This window comes from Rhea pennata, chromosome 17 (genome assembly GCF_028389875.1).
Source record: "Rhea pennata isolate bPtePen1 chromosome 17, bPtePen1.pri, whole genome shotgun sequence".
NCBI classification, from domain to species: domain Eukaryota; kingdom Metazoa; phylum Chordata; class Aves; order Rheiformes; family Rheidae; genus Rhea; species Rhea pennata.
Genome location: NC_084679.1, coordinates 10,069,735 through 10,078,812, shown reverse-complemented (window position 1 = coordinate 10,078,812; position 9,078 = coordinate 10,069,735).

Sequence of the window (9,078 nt, the reverse complement as noted above, 5' to 3'; positions counted from 1 at the left end):
AGGGAAGCAGACAAGAGGGAAGGGGTAATATAAGAATATAAGAATAACTTGGAATATAAGAATAACTGCAATCTTTCATGAGATAGATTTTGCTGGAGATGCTATGGGCATATTTTAATCTACTTCAGGTCAGACCTTAAATGTCTTGAAAATATCTTCCATTTCATTGCTCTGAATGTTTCGAAAAACGTAATAATTCCCGAAGTGAAAATTTACTTGTATTAATTCCCAGGAAATCAGCAAATTCTCAAAAAAGCGTAGGTTTGGGATTTGCTTGACTACCTTTAGCAGCAGTTCCCTAATCTGTATTTCACTTAGCTCACCAGGGAGCATAAGCAACAGATAACTGCTGCTGCTGTTTTATGAGCAACTACTGGAATCTGTCATGCAGGTAATTCCACAGTCCAAAGACAGCTACAGCTACTCTTTGAAAGCAACACAGAGCTGAACAGAATCACTCCAACAGGCTGTAGGTATCTCTGCTGCTTTCTAACAGAGTGTATCTTCTTCCTGTTGATCTGAATCCATTCCAGCTGCAGTTTTGTGATGCTTGAAGAGAACAGAGCTGGACCTTACTATTGTTTCTCCTTTCTGCTGCCTGACTTTGGTTTTACTGACCCCTTTGTATTAGTAGGAAGAGAAGTCCAGACGTTGCTGATTCTTTCTGGCTGTGCTATCCTACTTGAGAATGTTTTTTTTCCTCATCTATTGGGTTGCCAATGATCCCCTACCTTCTGCTTGGTAATATCGATCACCTGCAGTTCTCTGTTGCTGGTGGATTTGAGCAACAAGCAACTAATAAACCTGTCAAAATTAATACAAATTTTTGTTTTAAAGCTACGTGAAGCTGAATTTAGATGCTATTGATGAGGTTCAGTGCATCTAAGCAAATGGTTCAATGACACTAGTGTTATCTGTCACAGTTAATTGTTTGACCAAGCAGTAAAAAATCTGTGTGTCCTGTTTACCAGAGCTCCCGCCTTTTAATCTGGTTTCTTTGCAGACTGTGTGTGATAAAATCTGCTGCCACTCATTTCCCAGATGGTAGAAAGTAGTGAAATCACAGTGATGCTGAGGCAGATGTTTCTGACTGAGCCCAAATTAGACTCTTACAAAACGAGTGAGGACTGTTTAATTCCCATACAGTCGCTCAGTTGACCCTGACAAGTGTTTGCTGGTTTCATCCAGATTTTCTGGGAAACTGTACTGGGGGCTGCTAAGCAGAAATTAATTCTCGAGCTCTGCCAGATCAATCTGGAAATGCCCGTCCTCTACAGCTGGGAAATGGAGTGACCAGAAGCGCTTCATCGGAGATGAGAACTGTAAGAAATATGGCATTTTCACAGAAATGCAGGAGACTTCATGTCTGTACTCTGGCAAGTGCCATGGTCTGCGTCTAGAACAAGCGTCTTCCTTGGGGGGGGGGGCTGGTGTAGGTTGCAGGCTTTCATGTTGCTGTCATTTTTTTAAGAAATCAAATATCATTTTGGATATGCCATGTGCGAAGTTACTTGTAAATTATCTGTAGAGACTGTGATGGGTATTAGCTAGCTGTTTCACAAAACTGATAATGCATAGTTCTGCATGTGCCACTATGCTGACATCCAAGGTCAACACCCCTTCTACATGCTTTCTGATATTTGCTTTTTTATTATATTATTATTATTATTTTATTAGAGTTGAAATGTTTTGAAGCTTGGGTTTGCCACATTCCCATGTTGTTATGTCAAGTTGTTTGGAAAGGATCTTAAGCTCTCATGAGAATCGACAAATATTATTTAAATGTTTAAATGGTGTGGCTGTTGTATAGCCTTCAGATGGAAGCAGTTCTTGGAAAGAAATATTTTGAACATGCCTTGACAAACATAAACCCGTTCACTTTATATTAGAGTTCACAGTGCGCTTGAGGCGTACAGTGAAGCACAAACAAATCTATAGCACAGCCTAAAAGAAAAAGTACGCTGTGGTGGAGCAGGCTAGCTACAGTACCTGGGTCTGAAGTTTGGTGATAATTTTCTCTAGAAAAAGGTTACACAAACAGTAACGGGGAAAAAAGAAAAAAAAAAAAGAAAAAAAAAAAAAAGACTTATTTGCTGAATTATACTCTAGCCTGCAGAGTCAGCACTCCTAGGAAGCAGCCTGTGACTTTCTTCCACCTGGCCTGATTTTCCTGCGCAAACCCAGGTCTTCCGAGCCGCTGCAGTGACGGCGGGAGCGGCTCCGCCGCGCGGCGAGGAAGGCGCCGGGGCCGCGGGAGGCGGCGGCGGCAGCGCGGCCGCGGGCGGCCGCGGCCGTACCCCCCCCCCCCCCCCCCCGGGGCCGTGCTCTGCCCCTAGAGGGCCCCCGCCGTCCTCCGGCCGAAGCAAGGCAGGAGGCGGGGGGGAAAGGCTTCCGGCGCTACCCGGGGCCGCCAATGGGTCGGACAAACCCTCTGCACCCTGCGTCAGCTCTGTTGTATTTCCACCTTGTAGCCAGCCACTGCAAATCCGAACGGGAAAAGTTTCTTGGCGTGGTAATACCTTCCCGCCCAGTACCTCTAAGAAGTTGCGGTGACGCTGTTTCGTTTTTACTGGCTAACATTCACATAGTTTTAACTTACTAAAAATTGAGATTGTTGGCGCAGGTAACAGCAGACCACATCAGGCTGGGTTCAGCCTGCCCAGTACCAGATTTCTGGTAATGGCCAACAGCAGTAATCTGGGGAGCCTGCAAAAGACCCATGCACACGGGAGACAGGAAAGAAATAATTCATGTGAAGAGGGGGACTAAACCGGTACGGATTAGAATAATACTCCTTTTTGCATCTCTTAGTCTTGATCACAATATCTGGACAGTTTCTCTTTTATATAAGATACAAAAGATGTTTCTCTGTGTATGTTTATCAGCCTATAAGCGATATCTCTCTTTTTAGTCTAGAGACTGTTTTTAACTTGTCAGTTAAGTTTGGAGTCTGTTTTTTGCCTTAAAACAGGTCTTCAAAGTCTTTATTTTGCATGTGCATACTTGATAAAATCAATTTCTAGCTTTTCCCTAAAGCCACGGAATTTTTGTTTGACAGCATGCATAGTTAAATCCATTAACTTCAAAACAGAAGACCAGATCCTTTACAAAACCGAGTTCTGGCATTAGTGTGGGCGAAAGCAAAAGAACCTTAACAGCAGCACGGAAGACACTTCGAGCTTTCTCCATGCTTAATTATAGTCATTTAAAATCTTGTGCAAAGCCTATGCCTGAAGAAGTCCTAAGCTATAATTAAGGCAAGCTGCTAAGGATGGATCTAATTGTTGGGTTACAACAGGCTCAGGTAACGTGAGCGGGGCCGTTGGCATCCGAGGCATCGGAGGCGATTGCTGCCTTGGTGCGGCTGATCCCCAGGACTGTTCTCAAGCTGGTGTTAGAGGTGCCGCGTCCTTAGCGTTGGCTCTGGAAAGGTTTCCTGCAGCGTGGCTGCTGTAGCGCTGTTCCGTGTTGAACCCGCACTGTCGAGGGAGTCGAGGTGGGAGAAGGAATCGGAGGCCGCGAACAGCTCTGCCCGCTGCCGGACCCGCGGGCACGCGCAGCCTTGTACCCTCCCAAAGACCAAAGCGTGCGGCCGAGGCACGGGTCAGACCCGGCACTGCCATCAGCCTGGTTGCGCGGGTGAGTCTGCTTTTAAAAATAATTCCGCTCACTGCCCCTTCCAAATGACCTGGATGGGTTTTCATCTCTTCACAACGCTGGGAATATCAAATCGTTCCTGTAGCACTAAAGCGGAGTTGCCCGTCTTGGTGAACGATGAGAATACTATAATTCTTCTAAAGCAAACACCAGATCCCTGGCCATTCAGTATCAAGGTTATATTTAAAGTTTAAACATACGTGTTTGGGAATGTACCATTAAGCCACTGAAATGATGTTCCTGCTACGCAGTGCAGTAAATTGTATACTAATCTGGGATTATCACATGCTTGGTTTTGGACCAGTATTGAAACTTTTGAAAAATAGTTTCATCTAGATTTTTTCATTATGTTCTTTCTCCTGGAGTGTTTATAAAACTGTATTTTGCATTAACTGTAGTATCTCAGTTGGTGTTTCAGGTTTGTTTGCTTTCTAAAGTAAAGGAGTTATTGATCTGTATTCTCGGTCTTACCCCCTTTGTAACTGGTAAGTGGAGGTTTTTTTTTTTTTTTTTTTTTGGTTTTTTTTTTTTTTTTTTTTTTTTTGATAATACCAGAAATGATTAGGAAGTGGCTGGCCTCTGCAGGGTGAAGAAGGGGACTCAAGCAATTCAACATCTTACTTTGAAATAGTTAAGGACATTTTCATTACTCTTTCCTTAGTATGAATACTAGTGAAACTGTTTCCCCTCACCCCTTACTAGTAATCACCTTCTGTAATGGTAAGATACATTGCAAAGGCCTGTCCCACCCTCTGAAAACTGCCCTCTAATATTTTCTTGTTAATGAAATTTTAAGTCAATGAGTTGTTTCGAAACAGTAACAGGCCAAGCCAGGATGTGCATTAGCTGGCTAATGGCAGGCATGCTGCCGAGCTGAAGGCAGCGTCCCGCGGCAGTGCTCTAGGAGCTCGCTGCACCACCGGGAGCACTTAGTGCCGGCTCCACTAAAGCACTTCTTGTCCTCCCGCTGCCTCCTCCGGGAGATGCTCCGCTGACTAATAGGTCTCCTGTCAGGAAGTCTTTCCTGCTCTTCAGTCTTACTGGTCTCAGTTTTATTCCAATGTGTATAACTGTAATTTCTGACTACTCCTTAATTAAAAACCAAACAACAAAAAAACTGAACAAGGAAGGGCAAAAATTTGTATCGTCGTTATATTTGTGTCATATCAAGAACGGAGACTAACCTAGTTTTCAGTCTTTATTTCAAAACTTGTAGACCTTCAGCTTTCAGCTCAGTGCTGCCCGCATGTATTTCAGGTTGATGGCAGCAGGATCTGGAAGGTGGCTGACACGAATCCGCTCGAACGTAAAACCGCTGGAGAGCGGCGCCGCGCACAAGAGCTGGCAGCGAGCGAAAGCGGCGCGGCGGGGGGCTGCGGGGGGCTGCGGGGCTGCGCAGCAGCCGGGCTGGGCTGTCGCAGGGCGGGCGCGGGCGCGGGGGAGCCCGCCGGGGAGCGGGCGGCAGAGCCGCGGCCGCCCGCGGAGCCGCCGCCCGGTGCGGCCGGAGCCGCCCGCAGCAGCCGCCGCCCGGTGCGGCCGGAGCCGCCCGCAGCAGCCGCCGCCGGCCGCGGGGGCTGGCGCGCAGGAAGCCGCCGGCAGAGGTTGTCACAAGGACCTGTTGTTTAGTTGCTCAGATTGTATCAGCGTTGCTGGCTGTTGAGAGGGGTTTGGCCTTTAGGTTTTGCTCCGAGCTTTATTTATTTTCGCCTGTTCTCAATTCTCTTTGTGCATTCCAATATTCTGAGTCACGCAGAATGATTTCTGCCTTCGTTTAAGCTTCCAGCTTCCTTCAACTGCCTGTAGGCTGTGCCTGCCCCTGCCTCCCCCTGTGCACTTTGCTGCGCGCATTAAGCTTTCGGTATTTCTCCGCTAGTCGACTCCTTCAGCTCTGGCGGGTGAATGCCTTCATCCATACTAAACTGCATTGCACCTTCGGTTCTTTGCACAACTTGCTTTCTTCACCTGACCCGTTCTGTAGTGTCCCAGCTACTTCTGAAACATGTTTTCATGCGTTTGAAATACGCTATGAGGCCGTAGTCTATGCTGGCTCTGCGCTGGTGGTGCTTAGAGCCAAGTTAAACGGTTAAACCAGGAAACTGCGTGTCAACCCTTTTGCCTGTTCCTGTTATACTGTGTCCTTCTGCGCCATTCTGGATAAACCCATTTATCTCTCTGTATCCTTATTTTTCTGATATATATTGGTGTTTCAATTGTCTGTGGTACCTACACTAAACAAGTGAAAATAAGTTTCTCAAAGCCTAAATTAAAAGATGCTATATAGATAAGAAGTAATTGTGTAGTTCAGTAGTGGGTAATCCTATGTGAACTGCTGAATTCTGTAGCACTCAAAAGCTTGTGTATAAGAGATTTCACAAATCAATAAAAAAAAAAAAAAAAAAAAAAAGGAAAGGAAAGGAGGGTGGGTCTCTTAGTACAGTGCTAAGTGTCTATTCAGTGGATGTCTTAATGCTTGTTAATGACTGTCCCTAATGGTATTCAAACACTGTACATTTGCTTTAGCTTTTTTCAAAGTCCAGATGAGCTGCTCAGAGCTCTTTTAATGATGAGAATTATTTAGCACTCATTTGTATGCAGTACGTTCCTGCTTTGAAAGCACTTCACAGAATTCAAGCCAGATTCAGCCTTGCAGCTCTGCTGAAGTCAGTGCTTGTCTGTGCGTCTGCTGGTCTCTTTTCTTTTTATTTCTGCTTGAAGAGTTAACTTCTCATGCTGATTTTATTTCTTCAAAGGTAGTATCTGCAAAGGTTTTTAGTCCTCCTTCTCCCTTCCTCCCCTCCCCCAATTACAGTAGCCACAAGTACAAATGTGGATCTGTGGGTTCTCTCATTGCCTTCTCCAGCCCTGCAAAAGTAGGCCAAGCTAAGCAGAAAATAATTTTTGTGTTCTTTTCTTTCCACTGCTTTGCAGCCCCTAACCACAGTTTCAGTGGTACGTGACACTTCTAAAACTGTCCTGCAAAGAACCTCTACCATCTGATACCTGCGAGACGCTGCGTTCCTGTCTGTGGCCCACTTCCAGGTTAGCAGAGCCTGAGCTGATGGAGGCTCGAGCAGCGTGCGAGGCTGCAGCCCGTCGGTATCGTGACGCCCCGCGCTTCCCGAGGGCTGCGAGCAGTGCGCGCGGGAGCCGGGCCCCGGGAGGGAAGGCTGAGAGCTGGTCCCGTGCAGCCTGGAGGCGAGAAGGCTGAGGGGGGATCTTCCCAGCGTGGGTAAGTGTCCGAAGGGAGGGGAGAGAGGATGGAGCTCAGTGGTGCCCAGCGACAGGAAAAGAGGCAACAGGCACCAACTGCAAAACAGGCAGTTCCACCTGAGCATGGGGAGGCTCTCACCCTCCTGTGAGGGGGACAGGGCTTGGGAACAGGTTGCCCAGAGAGGCTCAGAGATAATCAGAAGCCGTCTGGACACGATCCTGTGCAACGTGCTCTAGGTGAGACCCTGCTTGAGCAGGGGGTTGGACTAGGTGATCTCCAGAGGTCCCTGCCAACTTCAGCCCTTCTGTGACTCTGTGGTGTCTGGACCAAGTGGCTGCAGGAAGATGGAACATTCTTAACTCGGTCATGTACTTGTTTTTCAATGTTTGACTTTACAATCTCAATATTTTTAACGTAATTTTTATTGTAGTTCACGATGCTTTAACTCAAACTTTAAAAGAGAAAAAAAAATTCATCTTGTGCAATGGTATCACTCCCCCATGTGATCTGAGGCTGGGGTTGATTTTCAGGTTACAGCCCAGACCTACAGCCCTCTACCTGCCCTGCGTAACTGGGAGTAATGGAAAAATGTCCTTTCTAGATGGACGTGTCACTTGAATGGGCAGAGACGCATTTTCTTCTCAGCTTTTTCTTTTCACAGTTATTTGCTGGCAGCAAAGGGATGAGCGCTGAGATGTGGGAGTAGTAGGTTCATTTCCAAGCTCCGTAGCAGATGAACCTAGAAGCTCTGTTGCCCTTCTTACTTTTATGTGTATATACACACACATTTAATATATTTGTACAGCATCATTATAGCATATGACCACTTCTCCTCTCCCTCTGCTGTAGCACCATCCAGCTTTCCCTCTCTCCTGCTGGGGACGGAGGTATCCCTGGGCCTCCGCAGTGGGGCACAAGTCCAGGGAGCCCGGGTAGGTGCAAAGCAGGAAAAGCAGCTTCGCCTCAGCGGGCAGCGCAGGGAGACGAGCCAGGGCACGTGGGCTGCTCCGCATGCTCGGCTCGCCCGCCAGCTCACCGGGCAAAAAAACTAGAGGCTGGGCTTCTCGGCTGTGCCTGTTGTTCCCCCGTTCGTTGCATCTGGGTGATGTATTCTGAGCCTGTGGTTTTAATAAATATCTTTCTAAGCTACTTTCTGCTTCAGTCCCCCACGGCATGGCTGTTTCCAGCTCAGCTGCATCAGTATGCTGAAGATGTTAAGTCTAAATATGGGGAACAGAGGAAAAAGAGAACTTCGTGCAGAGCATCTAGGCAAGCTTTAGGTTTAACCACACCTCTGTGAAGATGCCATATATCACACGAGCCTTGCCTGCAGTTTATGTTGCACAAAGCTCTCTCGCTTAACCATCTTAACTCTTCCTTTATTTATTTATTTATTTTTAATTTGTCCAGAGAGCATTTAAAAGGCTTGGTAAGGAGAATCCCAAGGTGCTGCTAGGACCCGAGCTTGTGCTGGTTTCTAACACAGTTTCAGATGTGGGACATTGCTATGTTTTGGACAGTATCCTGGAAACTTCAACAGGGACACAGGAAAAAAAATCACTGTTCTGTGTTTGGAAACTGAGTTTTGGGCTGTGTAGTAATCACCCATGTTAACCCTGCTAGAGGAGAACAACTCCCCCCCCTTTTTTTTTTAGCAGAAACCAGAGTTGTTGTTAATTAATGTCTTGCTGAAAACTAAGTCTTCGCCATCTGTTCCGCCCCCTCACTACGAATGCCGCTCTCGTTATGCTGATTATGTAATTAAAAATGAAAATATATTTTGGTAGAGTGCTGCATAGGCATCCGTGCTGCTGCTTCCCCTGTGCCCGGTGCCCTCGCCCGTGCTGAAAGGAGGAGGCGAAAACCGCGCGGCGGCACGCGGGCTGCCGGGCGCAGGCGCCCCGAGCTGCCTCCCCCGCGGGGGGCTGCAAACCCGCGGCACGAGGCTGCCCCGAGGCTGGAGCCGCTCCGGGCTCCCGCGAGGGGTTAACTCGGCTCTAGGGCACGAAAAGTGAAGAGGAAGAAGCCGGGTTGCTTCGAGCCGTAGGCCGACCTCCGGGCTCGGCTAGACGCTCAGTTTACAAACGTGGCCTCGGTCTATCCAAGGGTGGAGGAAGACAGAAGAGGAGGGGTAGCTTTCCTGTAAGCGGGTTATAGCAATTACTGAGGTCTCTTACAGCAAACGAAGCTGTCAGCGTGAGTCACATTCC